Here is a 19,227-nt window from a genome sequence, read left to right on the forward strand (position 1 = left end):
TGCTTCATATGTACTACGGTGGCAAATAGTGTAAAAAGAGTCACAGAGCACTACACAACTTATTTACACTGGCCAGCAGTCGAGGTTCGTGCTCGTAATATCAGTGAAGCCTCTCCTTTGCATTCAACTCATCGATGTGTGTATGTGTATTTCACAGGCGTCAGTACAGACCGTGGTGGAGGGTACTTAGTACCAACATCGTCGACTTTCCGTGTTACTCCATTTGCTTAGTGAGTGACGGACTATCTGCATGCCCTGGTCTTTCTTACCTTACCGTCATCTTTCCTACACAGGATACACAACGATGGCAGGGAACTGGTGAGAAAGTCCCGTACTAATACTGTAAATGTATCCAAAAGGGTTTTGCGAAAACAATGTCTCCTTTTCTCTCAGTGATACCCATTTAATACTCCCGATAATCTGTGCTACTTTTTCGTATGGCCTATATCGATGTGTTACGGTCCCATCAGAGCGCCTCTGATTTCGTTCTGTTTCTTCTCGGATACCTGCCTGTTCAGTACGGCAAAAAGTTGCATCAGTGCTCTAGAACAGATGCACTGCATTTTCCAAGAACCCTTCCAACAAATCAGATTTTCGTTCGCCTTTCCCACTTCTCATTTTCTGTCTCTGTCCTGTTTTACGAGCTTATCGCTTCTTTTTCTTAGTCACGTATTCAGATAAAGCGCCACACTATGAATGCAGAGGTCTTGCGTTAGATCCTTGGCTATTCCTAGAATTCCTATGCATCACGTATCTCTTCCTTCACGTCTGGCAATATTTGTGAGTTTCATAAATGCCGCGTCGCACTGCGGTTGAGAGTGAATGTTAAACTATAGTTGCCATTCTATAACAAAGGTTAGAGGAAGGTAACAGCATAGACACCATCTCCTGCGGGACTGAATCTTGTCAAGTATGTTGAGTTCAAACCAACCTCCGTGTCGATCGTAGCGTTACCTTCACCTTATCTGAATGATATGACGTGATCTAAATCTTCACAAGTAATTTTGCAATCGCAAACTTTCGGATTCTTCTTTTTTGATTATGAACATTATCTTGCGGCACACATATTTAAAGACACCCACCCTTCACTACACTGGATGGGAATACTGTCTAAATCGTCCAACGACGGAACTTTGGTGCACACAACATTTAACGATGTTATAATGCTGCTGATTCTGCATGATAAATCATTTATGTATAAAGAAAACATTTTTTTCCTGTTGTGTTTCTATGAACACACCCGATATTACTTCATTTCTGTTGAACTGTCCACTATATTGTATTGAGTTTTATTTACTTGTTTGCCGGCCGCGGTGGTCTAGCGGTTCTAGGCGCGCAGTCCGGAACCGCGCGACTGCTACGGTCGCAGGTTCGAATCCTGCCTCGGGCATGGATGTGTGTGATGTCCTTAGGTTAGCCAGGTTTAAGTAGTTCTAAGTTCTAGGGGACTGATGACCACAGTAGTTAAGTCCCATAGTGCTCAGAGCCATTTGAACAATTTTTTTATTTATTTGTTTATTGAGACTTTTCTCTATGTACATATTTCTGTTGGTACATAACAATACACTTGGACTTATTGGAATGAATGTCACTTGAGAGGTTCCTCCAGGTACTTCAATTCTGTGTACTCTCCTCTTCTCCACCAAACCTCGTTGCCGCATATCTATATTTTGAAACCACGTAGTCATTGTTTGACCTGTTCTGCTTCTTGCCTCAAAGTACATCTCAGTGTTGCTACTGTCGTTTCCTCCATTCTTTTTACAAGCCAGTAGACTGTGATTTTATTCGATCCCTCATTTCCACTGTCTTCATCACTTCGGAGTTCCGTACACGGTATTTTCTTAAACTCCTTGCTGATCTTCTACAAAAATCCATTTCCGTTACTTTCAGCTTGTTTATAGGTGCGTGATTAGTAGTCCAGATCTCTGCTCCATACTCGACTATGTTCTCCAATACCTATTTAAATATGAGTCTTCTTGTTCTTTCGTCACATTCCTGCTGCATAAGATTGAATTAAGTGTCCCAGTAACCTATTCCATTACTAATTCTTTTACTGATTTCTAAATCTGAGTGAGTTTCTTTTTATTAAATGGGCTCTAGGTAGCAAAATTTGTTAATATTTTCTATGTTTTCTCCTCTGTGGGCAGTTCATCCATATCCCTAGTAAGATATTCTACACTCCTGGAAATGGAAAAAAGAACACATTGACACCGGTGTGTCAGACCCACCATACTTGCTCCGGACACTGCGAGAGGGCGGTACAAGCAATGATCACACGCACGGCACAGCGGACACACCAGGAACCGCGGTGTTGGCCGTCGAATGGCGCTAGCTGCGCAGCATTAGTGCACCGCCGCCGTGTGTCAGCCAGTTTGCCATGGCATACGGAGCTCCATCGCAATCTTTAACACTGGTAGCATGCCGCGACAGCGTGGACGTGAACCGTATGTGCAGTTGACGGACTTTGAGCGAGGGCGTATAGTGGGCATGCGGGAGGCCGGGTGGACGTACCGGCGAATTGCTCAACACGTGGGGCGTGAGGTCTCCACAGTACATCGATGTGGTCGCCAGTGGTCGGCGGAAGGTGCACATGCCCGTCGACCTGGGACCGGACCGCAGCGACGCACGGATGCACGCCAAGACCGTAGGATCCTACGCAGTGCCGTAGGGGACCGCACCGCCACTTCCCAGCAAATTAGGGACACTGTTGCTCCTGGGGTATCGCCGAGGACCATTCGCAACCGTCTCCATGAAGCTGGGCTACGGTCCCGCTCACCGTTAGGCCGTCTTCCGCTCACGCCCCAACATCGTGCAGCCCGCCTCCAGTGGTGTCGCGACAGGCGTGAATGGAGGGACGAATGGAGACGTGTCGTCTTCAGCGATGAGAGTCGCTTCTGCCTTGGTGCCAATGATGGTCGTATGCGTGTTTGGCGCCGTGCAGGTGAGCGCCACAATCAGGACTGCATACGACCGAGGCACACAGGGCCAACACCCGGCATTATGGTGTGGGGAGCGATCTCCTACACTGGCCGTACACCACTGGTGATCGTCGAGGGGACACTGAATAGTGCACGGTACATCCAAACCGTCATCGAACCCATCGTTCTACCATTCCTAGACCGGCAAGGGAACTTGCTGTTCCAACAGGACAATGCACGTCCGCATGTATCCCGTGCCACCCAACGTGCTCTAGAAGGTGTAAGTCAACTACCCTGGCCAGCAAGATCTCCGGATCTGTCCCCCATTGAGCATGTTTGGGACTGGATGAAGCGTCGTCTCACGCGGTCTGCACGTCCAGCACGAACGCTGGTCCAACTGAGGCGCCAGGTGGAAATGGCATGGCAAGCCGTTCCACAGGACAACATCCAGCACCTCTACGATCGTCTCCATGGGAGAATAGCAGCCTGCATTGCTGCTAAAGGTGGATATACACTGTACTAGTGCCGACATTGTGCATGCTCTGTTGCCTGTGTCTATGTGCCTGTGGTTCTGTCAGTGTGATCATGTGATGTATCTGACCCCAGGAATGTGTCAATAAAGTTTCCCCTTCCTGGGACAATGAATTCACGGTGTTCTTATTTCAATTTCCAGGAGTGTATTTTATGATAATTAATCTGTAAGCAGCAGTTTTTATGTTCATTAATATATAACTTACGTCCTTCTCGTCTTGTGCTATGATGACTTGGTCGTCAGCAAATGGTGCAGATTGTTCCCTCTGCAATCCTAACCGCATTCTCTTACATTTACGAACCATTTCCCGAGACTAATATGTATATATGTTTTGAATACCATTGGGGCAACATTGTAACAGCGCTTTGCTCGTTCTAAATTTCAGTGAAAATGAATTAGTAGTTTTTATTTGGCACATATTATCTTTATAGGCAGTCCTCTATATCTGCTGTATGTAATGCTTTCTTAGCGGTTTCCTTCGAATGCTATTATATGCATGTTCTAAATCCATGAAAACTAACCCAGTGCTTTTTGATTTTTCTCCATATTTTTTGAAAATCTGTCTTAACGTAAAAATATGGTGTGTACATGATGTACGAGTTGCAAAGTGACATTATTTGTCTCGGGTACAAAAATTAGTTTCCACTTTTCTTATTACTTTCCTTACTGTTCTCATTAAAGAGACCTTAACACAAATTCCTTAACAGTTGGAGCAAATTTCTTAAAACACGGTAGCAACATAACCTAGCAATATTTCCGCAGAGTTAAGTCTTCATGTAATATGATGCCGAATAACCGCGTTACTAGTTTCACAACTTTGTTGACACTGTACTCTAAAATCTGCAGATCGATACCACCTGATCTAGGTGGCACTTCCAGTGAACTGCATCAAATCACTCGCATACCCTCGAAGATACTCTGTTTGAATGAATCGCGGCTATGGGTTTACAGTGTGACACAGTGTCATATGCATTTCGGAAATCTAGGAAGCCTGAGTCTATGTATTCATTGCATCTACTGTGTGTTAGATATTGTGTGTGAATAAACAATTTTTTTTATATGACTTCACATTCGTCACTGTCCTGTTATTGCATATCCACTTCTGAAATTTCGACCGTAGGTTATTTTCAAGTGGTTACAGGTGCTGCAAGTCGACATTCATAAAAAGAATAAAAACGCGAGGCTCTATGGCTCGTCTCAGCTTTGGTCACATACACCGACGATATACGAGGGATGCGATAAGAGCTCACGATACTAGTTTCGTTTTCGAATCGTTTCCGAAGCTGTTCACGTGCTACTGTCGTGAGAGTCTGCGGAAAGTGACTGAAGGACGATGAAACCACGAGAGATGGGCGAGGTGCCGGACGTCACAGAATGTGGAGCTCGAGCAAGATAGGCGACAGTGTGTGGCAGGTCTGCAACGCCGGGGCGGGCAAGCAAACTGTCGAGCGCACACGTGCCCGTGAGGCTCCGTAGTGGACGAGTCCGACGTTGACCCGACGACATCACCAATTACGTTTGCTGCGGGCGAGGGATCACCGAGATTGGAAACGTGTCGCCCAGTTGGGTGAAGTAGGTTTCTCGTCACGCGAGATGTACGGTCGCGTCCAGGCTGCCGGAAACGTGCACCGCGTCAGGGACACGCACCGGTGTGCGACAGGGTTACGCTGAGGGGGACATCATTCCCCTGGGCTTCTGTGGGACGGTGGTACTGTAGTACTAACTGAAGGCAAGTACGTGAGCATCCCTTCACCCACCGGGATAGCTGTGTGTGGCACGAGGCCAGAATCGTGACACAGGACAATAGTGAAGTCTATCTGACCTGAAGGCGACGCGATACACCTGCGATGCTGTCGGGCCCCAGCTCCACTCACACAGACCGACGGCTCGTACTTTGCAGGAATCGTGTGACGTGTGCGTAGACGTACAGTACCTCGGGAAACCTGCCGAGGACTCGCAGAATCCACGCCACACACAGTCGCTGACCTGCTGCGTTCCTAAGGTGGACCACACACTGCCAGGCAGCCAGTCGTAATGTTCTGCGTAACCAGTGCAGTAGCTCGCAACGGGTCGTAACATACGGGACGGTAATTGACAACAAAAACAGTTCTCCCATATTAAGGAAGGGAGTGTGGACAATAGTACTAATAGTAGGACACAATATCTTAAATTCGCGTTTCAGCTTCCTTGCTTGCTTACGCTCTTGCACGAATCTTTTGTTTGACATAAGGCAAAAAAAAAAAAAAAAAAAGGTCAGTAGGCGATAAATCAGGCGGATACAGGTGGTGGCACATCCATTGGGTGTTTCTGCTCAATGGAAACAAGACTCCCGAGCGATGGCAGGCAATGAAAGCCTCGTAACTCCATTTTGTTAAATTTTACAGGAGAAGCAGAAAGGTTTCTTTTAAAAAAGTGAGACAGATAAAGTTATTAAATCTGTAGCTATATAGTGGAAGCCTCGTTACTGAAAAATTAGAGAAATCTGTGCACTTACAAATATCTCTTTGATAATGGAGTGACTGGTTACTGGAATTACGATCTTTTCAGATGGAGCTACATGGTTTTCATGGCCTACGATCGCTGAGAATCATACAATGGATTTTTATCAGACGTTCGTGGCCAAACGGAGAGTGCAAGAAGAACAAGAAACGAGACATCAAACTGACCAGCGTAAGGTATGCTTTTGCAGAAAAAGGTTTAATTACTTAAAAGTAATCAGGGTAATAAAGAAAATTTAATTAGTAGTTTGACTGAGAAGTTTTGTCTGAATATTCATAGCCAAATGAAGAGTGGGAAATGAACAAATGGGGTGCTATCAAATTGATCAGCGTGAAGTCTTCTTTTGCCAAAACAGTTTAATTACATGGATGTAATTGGAGAAATAAGAAAAATTTAATTAGTAATTTGAGGGAAAACTGAAATATTTCACGAAAAGCTGCTTTCTCGACAAAACTTGAAAATAAAAGTATCTGAAAAAGAAAAACGGTCAAATATTGTATGAAATGATTTATCTAAAAGTGAGGAATAAAATAGGTTAGAGAAACTTTTGAACACCTTTTAATGATGCTCGAAATCATGCACAATAAATGAGGTCCGACTGAGAATTTACAGTTCAGAGTTTAACTTAGAACCTTGGAATTTAAAGAATGCTAGAGAATATTTGTCTGCAGTTGTCTCCTGACGCCTCTACCACAGACCATCTCAGATGCTACGGTCAACGATTTGCAGAGCAGTACATCTACATGGATACTCTGCAAATCACATTTAAGTGTCTGGCAGAGGGTTCATCGAACCACCTTCGTAATTCTCTTTTATTCCAATCTCGTATAACGCGCGGAAAGGACGAATACCTATATCTTTCCGTACGACCTGTGACTTCCCTTATTTTACCGTGATGATCGTTTCTCCCTATGTAGGTCGGCGTCAACAAATTATTTTCACATTTGGAGGAGAAAGTTGGTGATTGGAATTTTGTGAGAAAACGCCTTTTGTGAGAAAAACGCCTTCGTTTCAGTGCTGTCCATCTCAAATCCTGTATCATTTCTGTGACTCTCTCTCCCCTATTTCGCGATAATACAAAACTTGCTGCCCTTCTTTTACCTTTTTTGATGTACACCGTCTGGTAAAGATCCCACACCACGCAGCAGTATTGTAAAAGAGGACGGACAAGCGTAGTGTAGGCAGTCTTTTTAGTAGATCTGTTACATTTTCTGAGTGTCCTACCAATAAAACGCAATCTGTGGTTAGCCTTCCCCATAACATTTTCTGTGTGTTCCTTCCAATTTAAGTTGTTTGTTATTGTAATTCTAGGTCTTTAGTTGAATTTATGGCCTTTAGATTTGACTGATTTATCGTGTAACCGACGTTTAACAGATTCCTTTTAGTACTTATGTGGAAGACGTCACACTTTTCGTTATTTAGGGTCAATTGCCAATTTTTGCACCATACAGATACCTTTTCTAATAGTAGAATCTTTCCTACTAGTAATTCTATTGCTAAGATCTTAACCACTGTGCTTTATTTAGCAATATTATCTCAACAAGTAAAATATTTTGCCGCTTGATTTCAGTAGTGAGGCAATGACAATGTCACACCATGTTTCATACATTCGGGGCCAAGCATTACTTTCAGGGGCAAACTTGACTCTTTTTTGATTTTAACCTGTTGTTCGACTAAGTGGTTTATGACCCCATGAGGGTTGATTTATGACCACCTGAGGACTGGCTATAATCCTTCCTTCTGAGAAATCCCTCCCCCTCCACCTCCCCCACTCCTCTGAGAACTTCCCTCAGCGATACAATCACACTTTTGATATCAAATTAATTGAATAATTAATTAAATCGATACATTAAGTATCCCCTCTCCCTCCTTTGAAATCCTCCCACACCTCCCATCCCGACCCTCTCCCATTCCCCCTCCGCTCCCCCATCTGGAAATTGGCTGGAAAAGGACCCAGTCTGCGCTGGTCATGACAGGAAATTCAATTACACACCAAAGGATGTACTGTTTGCTTATAAATTTCAATTTTCAAGGGTTGGCTCTCTTTATGTGGTGGGAAAAGTCCACATCCAGCAACTGCATGTCCTAATTATATAATTACACTGCTGTAGATTGGAGGTGTTGTCTTGTCTTGTTGGGAAATTTTCATGTGTGTGCTCAGTGCCATCACCAGAAGACATCCCACTCCCCCTCCCCCTCCCCCCATGTCACCCCCCTTCCAAAAATGCTGGCAGGAAAAAGTGTGCTGGAGAGGAAGGATCCCACGACACGAAATTCAAATCAGTGTCAATATTATGATGGTGCATATTCTTTATCTAATCAGTCTGTGGAGGACAGGGCGCCCCCACTTGGGTAGAGCCACGTCTGCACCCACCCACCCACCCCCGATTCCCGTGATGAAATTACTGCAAGTGCATTACAGCAGCCACCGTTTGGGGTCTCTCGCATGTGTGTCTATCGTCTGTGCGCCGCCATCAAGTTTTAAAACTGCCCTACGTCCTAATTACAGCTCACAATACTAAATATCACCAACCACGGACTGGATAGTGGCCTCCTTTGATCTCACAACTCCCAAACGAACGAAGGACAAAGTGGCGATATTCTGTTGACAGGGAAATTCCAGGCTTCCTTTCCTGTTTGTGTCTCTCTCAAGAGGCCAGTTCCTGTTTGTCTGTGTGAACCAACATTTCCAAACACACAGACATAGGTTTTCATCTCTCCTCAGAATACTGTGTTACCATTGGCTAATGATGGGGGCAAACGAGGAGCCGACGCATTTTCGATATCAAAAACAGAGGGAAAGAGTCCGCTTGCACTACCCTATCAAACTAATTGTTTAACAATTTACAGGGGTCAAACAGATCGCTTAAAATACTTACCACCACCTTAAGATGATCCTTCTTCGTAATAAAAACATTTTGAGCATTTGAGTATCATATGCAAACATTGTGCAAATCGAATAAATAAATTTACCTCAAAAATAGATCGTTGATGTTATTGTTGTGGTCTTCAGTCCTGAGACTGGTTTGATGCAGCTCTCCATGCTACTCTATCCTGTGCAACCTTCTTCATCTCCCAGTACCTACTGCAACCTACATCCTTCTGAATCTGCTTAGTGTATTCATCTCTTTGTCTCCCTCTACGATTTTTACCCTCCACGCAGCCCTCCAATACTAAATTGGTGATCCGTTGATGTCTCAGAACATGTCCTATCAACCGATCCCTTCTTCTAGTCAAGTTGTGCCACAAACTCCTCTTCTCCCCAATTCTATTCAATACCTCCTCATTACTTACGTGATCTACCCATATAATCTTCAGCATTCTTCTGTAGCACCACATTTCGAAAGCTTCTATTCTCTTCTTGTCTAAACTATTTATCGTCCACGTTTCACTTCTATACATGGCAACACTCCAAACAAATACTTCCAGAAACGTCCTGACATTTAAATCTATACTCGATGTTAACAAATTTTTCTTCTTCAGAAACGCTTTCCTTGCCATTGCCAGTCTACATTTTATATCCTTTCTACTTCGACCATCATCAGTTTTTTTGTTCCCCAAATAGCAAAACTCCTTTACTACTTTAAGTGTCTCATTTCCTAATCTAATTCCCGGAGCCATCACCCGACTTAAATAGATCGTAGTGCTAAATATAGCTGCGGTCTTATATGCGTCAAAGTTTGAGAACACAAGTACCCTCCTCCATCGCAGCGTTTCCACTAAAATAAATCAGGTGAAGAATTCCAACTCATCGCACGCACGATTGCAAAAACTGCACCATCCACCAACTGCCGGAAACCACGGTCGTGCAGGGACATCGCATCATGTCGTGGGTGCCTGTTACGAGAGACCCACACACAGGCCGTCCTCCGGCATCCACACGCCTGCTGTGCCGAATGCTCTGAGGTCAGAGAGACTCTCACCAAGCAGTCAACCGATCAATTCACACAGGTGCAAACAACCATCATCTTGAATCTCCTCGAGCAACACACACATCCACCTCTGTCGGCGCTCACCTGGTACTCTGCAGACCGGTCTCCTCATTCTTTGTACCTAACCGTCCATCACAGGCGAGCTAATCCGTGACTTCCGGCCACTGACTTCTCATGGCAGCCGCAGCACACTGCGAGTCAAACAACAGCGGCTTGGATGTTTACAGTAGTTCTAAACAATTTTACCCCAGCACAGACCCGCCATACTGGCGGAAGTCGAAGAAATGGATTAAAATTTGTGCACAGCTGGGATTTGAACCCAGGTGTCCTTCAGGAATGCTAGCCATTACACCACGACAGCACTATGACTAACATTGCTGCACGATCTACCCAAGTCCAAAGCCCTCCCGCAACACCATATCTTCAGCTTATTTTCCCTTCTTAAATCGTCACTGTTGCTGAGGCTCCCCGGCATTGGAATAGCACCCCAGCATTGGACGTAACGGGAAAATCGTGTACCTCAGGTGTCGGTGATCTATAGATCTTATAGTTTAATTTCCATTGAGGAGAAGTAAATTATAAGATCTATAGACCAGCGGCCCTCCCGTAATTTTAAAAATCCACTTTACCCAATCTGAGACCTCGATGTTGTTGATCATACACCTAGAATTTCTCACGCAAAATATAGATTTCCCCCTTTTATACCAGTTATTTTCGAAGACAGATCAAATCGGAGCATACACCCATTTTCACATCGCATAAGTATCGTATCTTGTTGTGAAAATTCTGTAACAGTATGACATAGACCATGTTTCTTCGAAGTATTCTCTCGTCAGGTAAAAACACATTTTCTAATAAGCTTAATGTCTGTTATGCCCTACATCACAGGACTAAAATATTAAACTCACATTTGGCTCAAGACACAGTGCTAAGATCTACCTCTGTCACAGGATGCCCACTCACTTTCGAACTCTCTCTTAAAGTAACCAAATGCTTCGGCACATACGAAGTCCCTTAAGGGAACAGCACGGAGAAGTTCTGAATATCAGATTTATTCTATGTATCACTTTATACATTCAGTAATTGCATCCGATTTCATTACGATGGTCATCTCTCCCTGTGTGTATGGGAGACTGAAATTTCCATAAAAAGATCTCGCTGCAACGAAAAAACTGCCTTGGTTAGCGCTCCAACCCAAGAATCATATCCGTCGTATCGTAGCCATCGATTCCACCCACCAGGTGGCACATCATTAACATCAAATTGGTAAGCTAATAATTTAAGCTGATCATGAGAGTTACTTTGTAAGGCGAGTAATTTTTTTTTCAGCTGTCGGATTACACTCTCCAGGTAGCTCAAATTGGAATCCTTGGAGGGAAGACGATTTTCGTTTTGAGGAACGCCATTGAGAACCGACATTTGAAGATGACTGCATAAAAATTCTACACCAACAACATACATGCGTAAGGACCACGCTATTAAAAACACAATCACAACGATTATATTACTTTCACTCTGCACAAAAAGCCGTCTTGCTTGTGCAGGCACACACAATAGTCGCTGATGATATGCATCTTAAAAACTATACATTCTTTTTAAATCAAGGTGTGATATTGCTTTAGAATGAGGAAGTCTTCCACACAAATAGTGCGACATTGATACAGACAGGGGTGTGTATTTACAGACGGAAAGGGCAGGCGCATGTCACCAGCTGTGTAAGCTCGTAATAAAATCATCCTTATTACCGAATTTAGGAAGTGATTCGGCTAAGGAACGTGGTATTAAGCCGATATTTGCAACTCCCTCACTCTGCTGCTAGATATTTTTCATGATAAAAAACTATATTTGTAGTGCATTCTCTCCTGATGCCATGTAGACAGTGTAACAGAGGTACTGCAATACATCCACAGGGTTATAGGCGAGGGAGAATGGTGGTTTATTGGGAATGGTCACATGCAGAAGATGGAGTACTATGTGAGGAATCGCTTAAAAATGCAATGCTGGATTGAAGTTGTAAGAAATGTACAAAATCCTAAATTCTGGCTCTTCAGATCTATAGTGTTATGCTCTCTGGTAGAAATTCTGTCAGCGATTTGTATTCAACCACACGCTTGTTTGGATCCTGTGGAGATGTCTTTTAATGATTACAGCCACTGGTGAATTATATTCGTGGCACGCTCATATCTCGAAACGAGTCACCTTTGTCGATTCTATCTGCTAAGGACCCCAGACAGCATAACTCCAGCCATAACTCCAGACAGTCTCTCTGCATCTTATAACAGTTCCTCAGTCTGTAACCCACCCTCCCTGCAGCTTTCTCCATGTGATCGTTCCAGTTAGGTCGGAACTGAGCGGAAGTCAGAGAGTGCTATATCTGTCGCCCTCTGCGTCCTGTAGAGAAACAGGGTGAGCTGAGTTGATGCGACAGGACCGTGTTTTGACAGCCCAGTGGAAAAGGGAATACGTTGTTGTAGCTCCACCAACCATGTACAATGTGTAAGGCCAGCGTCAAGCAAAGCTCTCTCCTACAACATGACGTAGCAGAAAAGACAGTATGAGCAGTTATGGTGGTGTTTCTTATCGAGAAAATTAGGAATACTTCACGTCATATGGGAACTGGAAGATGGCAGACGATTTTGCTACTGCATTGCTATGCGCTTCCCAACTACGTACAGGTAGTGCAGCCCAAAGAAGATTTATGTCTCTCAGTAAGCATTCATGTTTGTCACCCAAATATTCCCTCCCTCCTTGTTATTCTGTACCATCCTACAGAGGAGAACTACGAATTATAGAAACGTTGCTAATGGCAGCCAGTAGAGAACTCGATAAGGTATTATGAACCCCTCTCTTCTGATATGTCGAAAACAAATACTGCCTGCATGCTGATGTCGACCGTACTAAACATACAGGTACTGGTCCACTGGAGCAGGTGGCCAGTGATCGACGTCACCTCTACTGGAGGAGAACCACATCCCACAGACCACCGATCGCAAGAGACGTTTCCTGTGTTGTTCTTTCATAAACAGTTTGATACATTGTTTTTTCTGCTGTAACACATCCAAGCTGTGTATGACTAAAACTTTGTACGCTGCCATCCATTTTGTTTTTCCACCAGGACTTCGAGGTCTGTGACAGGCGCCAAACCGAAATTAACACGTTTCTCACAGAAAGCTGGACATTGCATGGTGTTAACTATGGACATTGCATAGTGTAAACTATCCTGATCTCACAACACACAGAATGGCTGAAATAAAAGATAGAGGCGGTGTTTCTTATGGAGATGATAGATAAACTCCAGTGGAAGACTCTGCAGGAGAGACGCTCGGTAGCTCGGTACGGGCTGTTGTTGAAGTTTCGAGAACATACCTTCGCCGAAGAGTTGGGTTGGCTTGCTTTGGGGAAGGAGACCAGACAGCGAGGTCATCGGTCTCATCGGATTAGGGAAGGACGGGGAAGGAAGTCGGCCGTGCCCTTTGAAAGGAAACATCCCGGCATTTGCCTGGAGCGATTTAGGGAAATCACGGAAAACCTAAATCAGGGTGGCCGGACGCGGGATTGAACCGTCGTCCTCTCGAATGCGAGTCCAGTGTTTAACCACTGCGCCACCTCGCTCGGTCACCGAAGAGTCAAGCAGTATATTGCTCCCTCCTACGTATATCACGCGAAGAGACCATGAGGATAAAATCAGAGAGATTAGAGCCCACACAGAAGCATACCGACAATCCTTCTTTCCACCAACAATACGAGACTGGAATAGAAGGGAGAACCGATAGAGGTACTCAAGGTACCCTCCGCCACACACCGTCAGGTGGCTTGCGGAGTATGGATGTAGATGCAGATGTAGAAAAAATGTGGAGGACAGTGTGACAATGGAAACTGGAAGAGTTTGTGGCATTGTGGAGCATTTCAAAACAGTTATCCGAAGGTGGTTGACGAAACTCATGTTCCACATTGATCCGGTAGAAGATGCCTCAGTGTTTCGTTTTTGAAGTGACCTTGAGCATTGATTCTTCTTATTGCGGTCATGTATGCGATCACATGTATGGTGTTGCTCCAAGACTCTCTCCATCTCAAACAACTGGTGTTGGTCGATCATTATGTGGTAATCAGCAGTGCACCTGTGGATGAATGACACCTTCATTATGGTACCACGTGCTGTAACATGCACCACAGTTGATTGTGGGATCAGTTTTAGCAATTTACCAGTTTTTCCGTCAGTGACACAGCAACACGCTTCCCATTTTCTCGTTCTTCGTTCAACCATGTACTAGATTGCAAATGTTGATAGATGACTACGCAGTATGTCCATTCATGGTTAATTCTTGGACATGTACACCGTAGTATAGCAGACAGCGTCCTGTACTGATGGAGTTAGGTTACCTACCTATCTCTAACGCTTCGATCATAATACAGAAGTTACGATTATGGTTGGCCATCTGTCGCTATGTGGATGGGAGTCACAGAGCATTCTTACATTCTTAGCTTAAAGTTGGAGATTGAAAATTCAACCAGCATTGTCTTTGACCATCCCTCCCTGCGACAGTGTAGCCGATATTATTTGGAACTGCCCCTATGTATGAGGGTGCTATACCTACCACATTCCACATCTCGTGAAGCAACACAGTGAGTTGAGTCTGAAACTGTTGTTCAACTAACACTGCTCTGCACCAGTCTTACTCACAGCGCTCATCTAAGTGCGCGAGATCTCTCCAGATGCATGCATGTTGAGAGGCACCCACATGCTTTGCTCATACTGTGGCATCAAGCAGTCAGGCCTGCAAGATGAGTGGTCTGCCATGCGAGTGGACTCATTCTTATTTATCGCGTAACATGAGCTCTAGTACTCACAATTAAGTTACAAATTATTCTCCTGTTTGAATATTACGCAACGGAAACGGCTAACGCACATCTGTCTATTAGTAATTTACACAACTCTGACTGTTCACTACGCACTGACAATACCACATTTTCTTTCTTACCCAACGGCGTTGATCAACACGTGGCCATCGCACTGAATATGAATGGCGCACACATTGTAAATTCTGGGTATCATGACAACATACTATTCGAAGGAAAAGGCCACCAATCTGTTTCTTTTCAGTGTCTTTTTTATTCCGTTAAATTCTATAACCTAAACACACCATTACATTTTCTACAACAATTACACACGAGGAACTCCGCCCAGTGGGCATGGCTTTACATTGGTGATTCTCTATCTTATGGTCTCGTAATTATCTAACACTACAGTGCACTTTCTGGATAGGATGGTGGATCTTTTGCTATATCTCACACTTCGACTCTTACACCCATCATCACGAAAATTTCCTCCAGACCGAGCGGTACAAAAGGAACACGCATAACCCACTACCTCTGAACCTATCTGTGGCAACATGGAATACAACACAAGGAATAGTCACAACGTTATAATCACATCACTTTCGGCTTTCCCACTTCAATTAGTATTCATCCCAGTTTCACACGACACTGCCCCACTTCGTAACTTTTCTTTCCTACCATGAACTATGGAGGATATATGCAAGTCTTCCTGTGCAATGCAAGCCGAGTGGCGTTTCTGGATAGACGGCTGACTCACCTCGCTTCACTCTCAGAGTATTATAGTTTGAATCAAGCGTCACACGGAATCATAACACGCAAAGTAATATTAAGAACATATTCGTCACACACGCGAGTCCCCAACTGATACCATGGACGAGTACTTCTCTTTATCTTTTGTCTCACACACAGATTGAGACTCACACAGTACTCACCACGTGGAAGTACTCGTCTCTAATTTCAAGTCCTGCACACGCCATTTCTTAAATATTTCCAACTTATAGTACACACGCCAGTAATTCAGCTTAACTTAAGCACTCGGAAGTATTTCAACTTATTGCTACACGTGGTTCCACTGTGACCATTGGTCACTTCCGAAGATTATTACAATCCCCTTAATATTACCTGCCTGACATTTAATTCTCCCCACAAAAGTTCCTGAAATAGTGAAATTATTATTCCAAACTACTCTTAAGTATTCCACATGGATACCATTCTATCCACTCTTTTGTCTTGACGGAGCACACCTAAGACAGGTCTTACCAACACAAGATCCAGCGCCAGAATGCTGAAACATGACCGTTCTTCAGGTCATCTCGCACGTCTGTCGAGGTGGGGGAAGACCATGCTACCCATTGGTCAGCCACATTTCAGGCGCTCCAAGCTCGGGTAAATTTCATCTCTTTGGTTCCACTAAAGACCAAAGGTGACCAAAGGACCGTCTCAAAGATGATCATATATTGAACATTCACTATCTGCCGTTAGCAGACGACCATACATTCATTCATTTCGCAGATCTCACCAAATTGGATGTAGGGATTTATTTTGTGGGAGTGCACATGTGATCAATTAAATAAATTGTCATTCTTTCCTACACTGGTATCCGGCTTCGGTGTATTAAGTGAAATTGAGTTATTATTACAAAAACTATGTTGTTCTGACAAGAATAACGAAGAATGTTGTACCTATTTTCAATGTCGGGCGGTACTGTATCCTTTCAATGTTAAGGAGATTAGCAAACCTTATCAGTGTATAGTAGATATGAGAATGTTGTGATGTAGCAGATGGTTGAAAAGAAAGGTGAGATTTACGCATGATGAAACTCCAGATGGACAGAATTTGAAGCTAATAATTCTGAAGTATTGTTCCAGTGACTTGTGTCCATATCAGGAAGGTATCGGAAAGAGAAAAATGATTGTAGAATATACACATATTCCAAGGACTAGATGGTTCTGCACTTAAACATGCTATAATGCTAGAGCTGTGTGATTTATAAACTATTAGTCGTGTGGAATCCATGCTGTTAATATTCCAACATAAGGAATATATTTTTTGAAAGTCTCTTCGGGTTTGCTGCCGGATCCTAAAATCAATTTGATATTTCGGCGATCCAACTGTTCGCCATCTTCAGGAAATGCTGCTTCTGCTGATGAGTGCCGCTGATAACTGACGCAAGATTGCAATTCGACGTCCTATATAGGCCACCGTTCAGTACACGGCGCATGCGCCGCCCATCACGGTTTCTACCTTCCAAAACAGGGAGGTGGCGCCGCCCTTAGTGAAACACTGCTGGCAACGATATATCGCACTCAGGGCCGCACCGAAGAACGTTCAGTTTTGATGCGAGATAATACAGGATTCCACGTTTTGCTAAGAGGAAACCCATTGTCTCTGTTGATTAAATTATCAGCCAACCTAATTTCAATCGCCTCTTTATAGACACTATTCCAAAAACCGGAAATGTTGGCAATCACAACAGTTTCCTCAAATTTCATTTTGTGTCCCTCATTTAGGTAGTGTTCTGCTACGGCCGGTTTTTTCCGGCTGTTGTAGCCACGTGTGACGGCCATGTTCCACTGTGCGAATAGAACGGCCAACGTAAGCTTTCCCACATTGACACGGGAGTTTGTACACCCCGGGTTTCTTAAGTCCCAAATCATCCTTCACAGAGCCGAGCAGAGCCCTAATCTTAGAAGGTGGACGGAACTCTATATTTCCAGCGCATGACATGATTTTCACTGCAACTTTCTCTCCAATAAACTATGGTGACAAACTGTAAGGTGATAAAACACCCACCTTGCACACCACAGAAGCAGTAGATAGGTTTCTGGAGGTGTATGGCGCCTGCTGTTTACGAAGTTCAGGCCCAATTATGGTTCAGAAATTCTGATATGTTCACAACCGTCCTGTAAAAGGATCGTCGGCACCAGAAAACGGATACGTAGAAATAAACACCACAATCAGTAGCCAGAGGAGATGTAACAGTCTTATTGCAGTTTACCACAGCCTCCGGTCATCTTCCTCTTACACACAGAGCTCATGGCCTGATGTTCGGTTGTATTGCTCATGTGCGGGATAATGTGGCCATTTTGCCTTGACACTACGTCTCTAGAATGCCTTCTATTGTCACTATTAAGATGTGTACATGTTGCATCCTTCCAGAACACACAATTTTATTGATTTTGGTCAGTATTCATTTCATGGTATTTTGTCTCTAATTTTATGTATTCTCAGTCAACTTCAGTAATTTTGCTAGGTTTTCGCGATTTTATATATTTCATCCTATTTCCCTAAATTTTATGTACTTCACATCAATTTCTCGTGATTACAACAGGTTTTCCTCGAATTTTACCGATTTGATGCCGTTTTTCACTTCTTTCGATAGTTTTCTATACGTACAGTATATGGTCATATTGTTGACATACCCACGTGTTGTTTGATGATAGTGACACAGCACTCTTTGGAAAGATGAAAACCTCTGTCTGTGTGTTTGGAGACGTTGGTTCACAAAGACAAACAGGAAGTGGCCTCTTGAGAGAGACAGAAAGTGAGTCTGGAGTTTCTCAATTAACAGAATGGCGCCACTTGATGCTCTGTTTAGGGGTCGTGAGATCGAAGGAGGGTGATATCAGCTCCATGATCGGTGGTATTCAGTGGAATTGTCTGTAATTAGGGAATAGGCAGATTTTGATGTTTTTGGCAGCGCCAGGACGATACACACACATGCAAGAGATCCCCAATGGTGGCTACTACACCGCACTTCATTTAATTCGCGGTGCTTACAGTTACTGTGTCATGGGAAGTGGGGATGGGGGCTTCGGGTGTGAGCTTTATCCCAGTTGGAGATCCCTGTCTTCCACAGACTGATTAAGTAAAGGATACGCATCAGTGCTTTACCGACATTAATTTGAATTTCGTGGCATTAGATCCTCCCTCTCCAGCACAGCGTGAGTCTTTTTCCAGACAATTTTTCTGGGAGGTGTAGTGAGGGGGCGATGGGTGGGAGGAGGAATGTCCTCTGTGAACTACCTCAGTCAATCCCTCCATGTCAAGGTGACTGCACACATAAAATTTCCCAACAAGACAATGCCTCCAGTCTACAGCAGTGTAAGGATGTAATTACAACATGCAGTTGCTGGATGTGAGCTTTTACCACCAAATAAAGAGATTCAAATCTTGAAAACTTAATTGTATAAATATATGCTGTGTAATTGAATTTCTCTTGTGAGATCCTTCGTTTCCAGCACAGAGTGGGTCTTTTTCCCACCAATTACCATACGGGGAGGAGAGGGGGATGGGGCAGCGGGGTAGGTGGGCTGGGGGGATTTCTCAGGAGAGTGAGGGGGTAATTAATTTATCGATTTTATTTATTACTCAATTAATTTGTTATCAAAAGTGCTTGTATTGGGAGGGTAGTTCTGAAAGGGTTGGGGGAGGTGGAGAGGTGGGGTGTTTCTCGGAAGGGGGGATTATTCCTAGAGGGTCATAAATCAATCTTCAGGGGGTCATAAAC

General features: G+C 44.0%; 1 long non-coding RNA gene across 1 annotated transcript in view; it reads left to right on the top strand.

The window, feature by feature from the left end:
* LOC124552724 overlaps positions 1-6,116 on the top strand; it is a 105,108-nt gene extending 98,992 nt beyond the window's left edge. Inside the window, exon 3 of the long non-coding RNA XR_006967967.1 lies at positions 5,998-6,116. This is a non-coding gene — a long non-coding RNA (uncharacterized LOC124552724). The remainder of the gene's footprint in view (positions 1-5,997) is intronic.
* Positions 6,117-19,227: the final 13,111 nt, after the last annotated feature.

This window comes from Schistocerca americana, chromosome 10, assembly GCF_021461395.2.
Source record: "Schistocerca americana isolate TAMUIC-IGC-003095 chromosome 10, iqSchAmer2.1, whole genome shotgun sequence".
In the NCBI taxonomy this organism is placed as follows: Eukaryota; Metazoa; Arthropoda; class Insecta; order Orthoptera; family Acrididae; genus Schistocerca; species Schistocerca americana.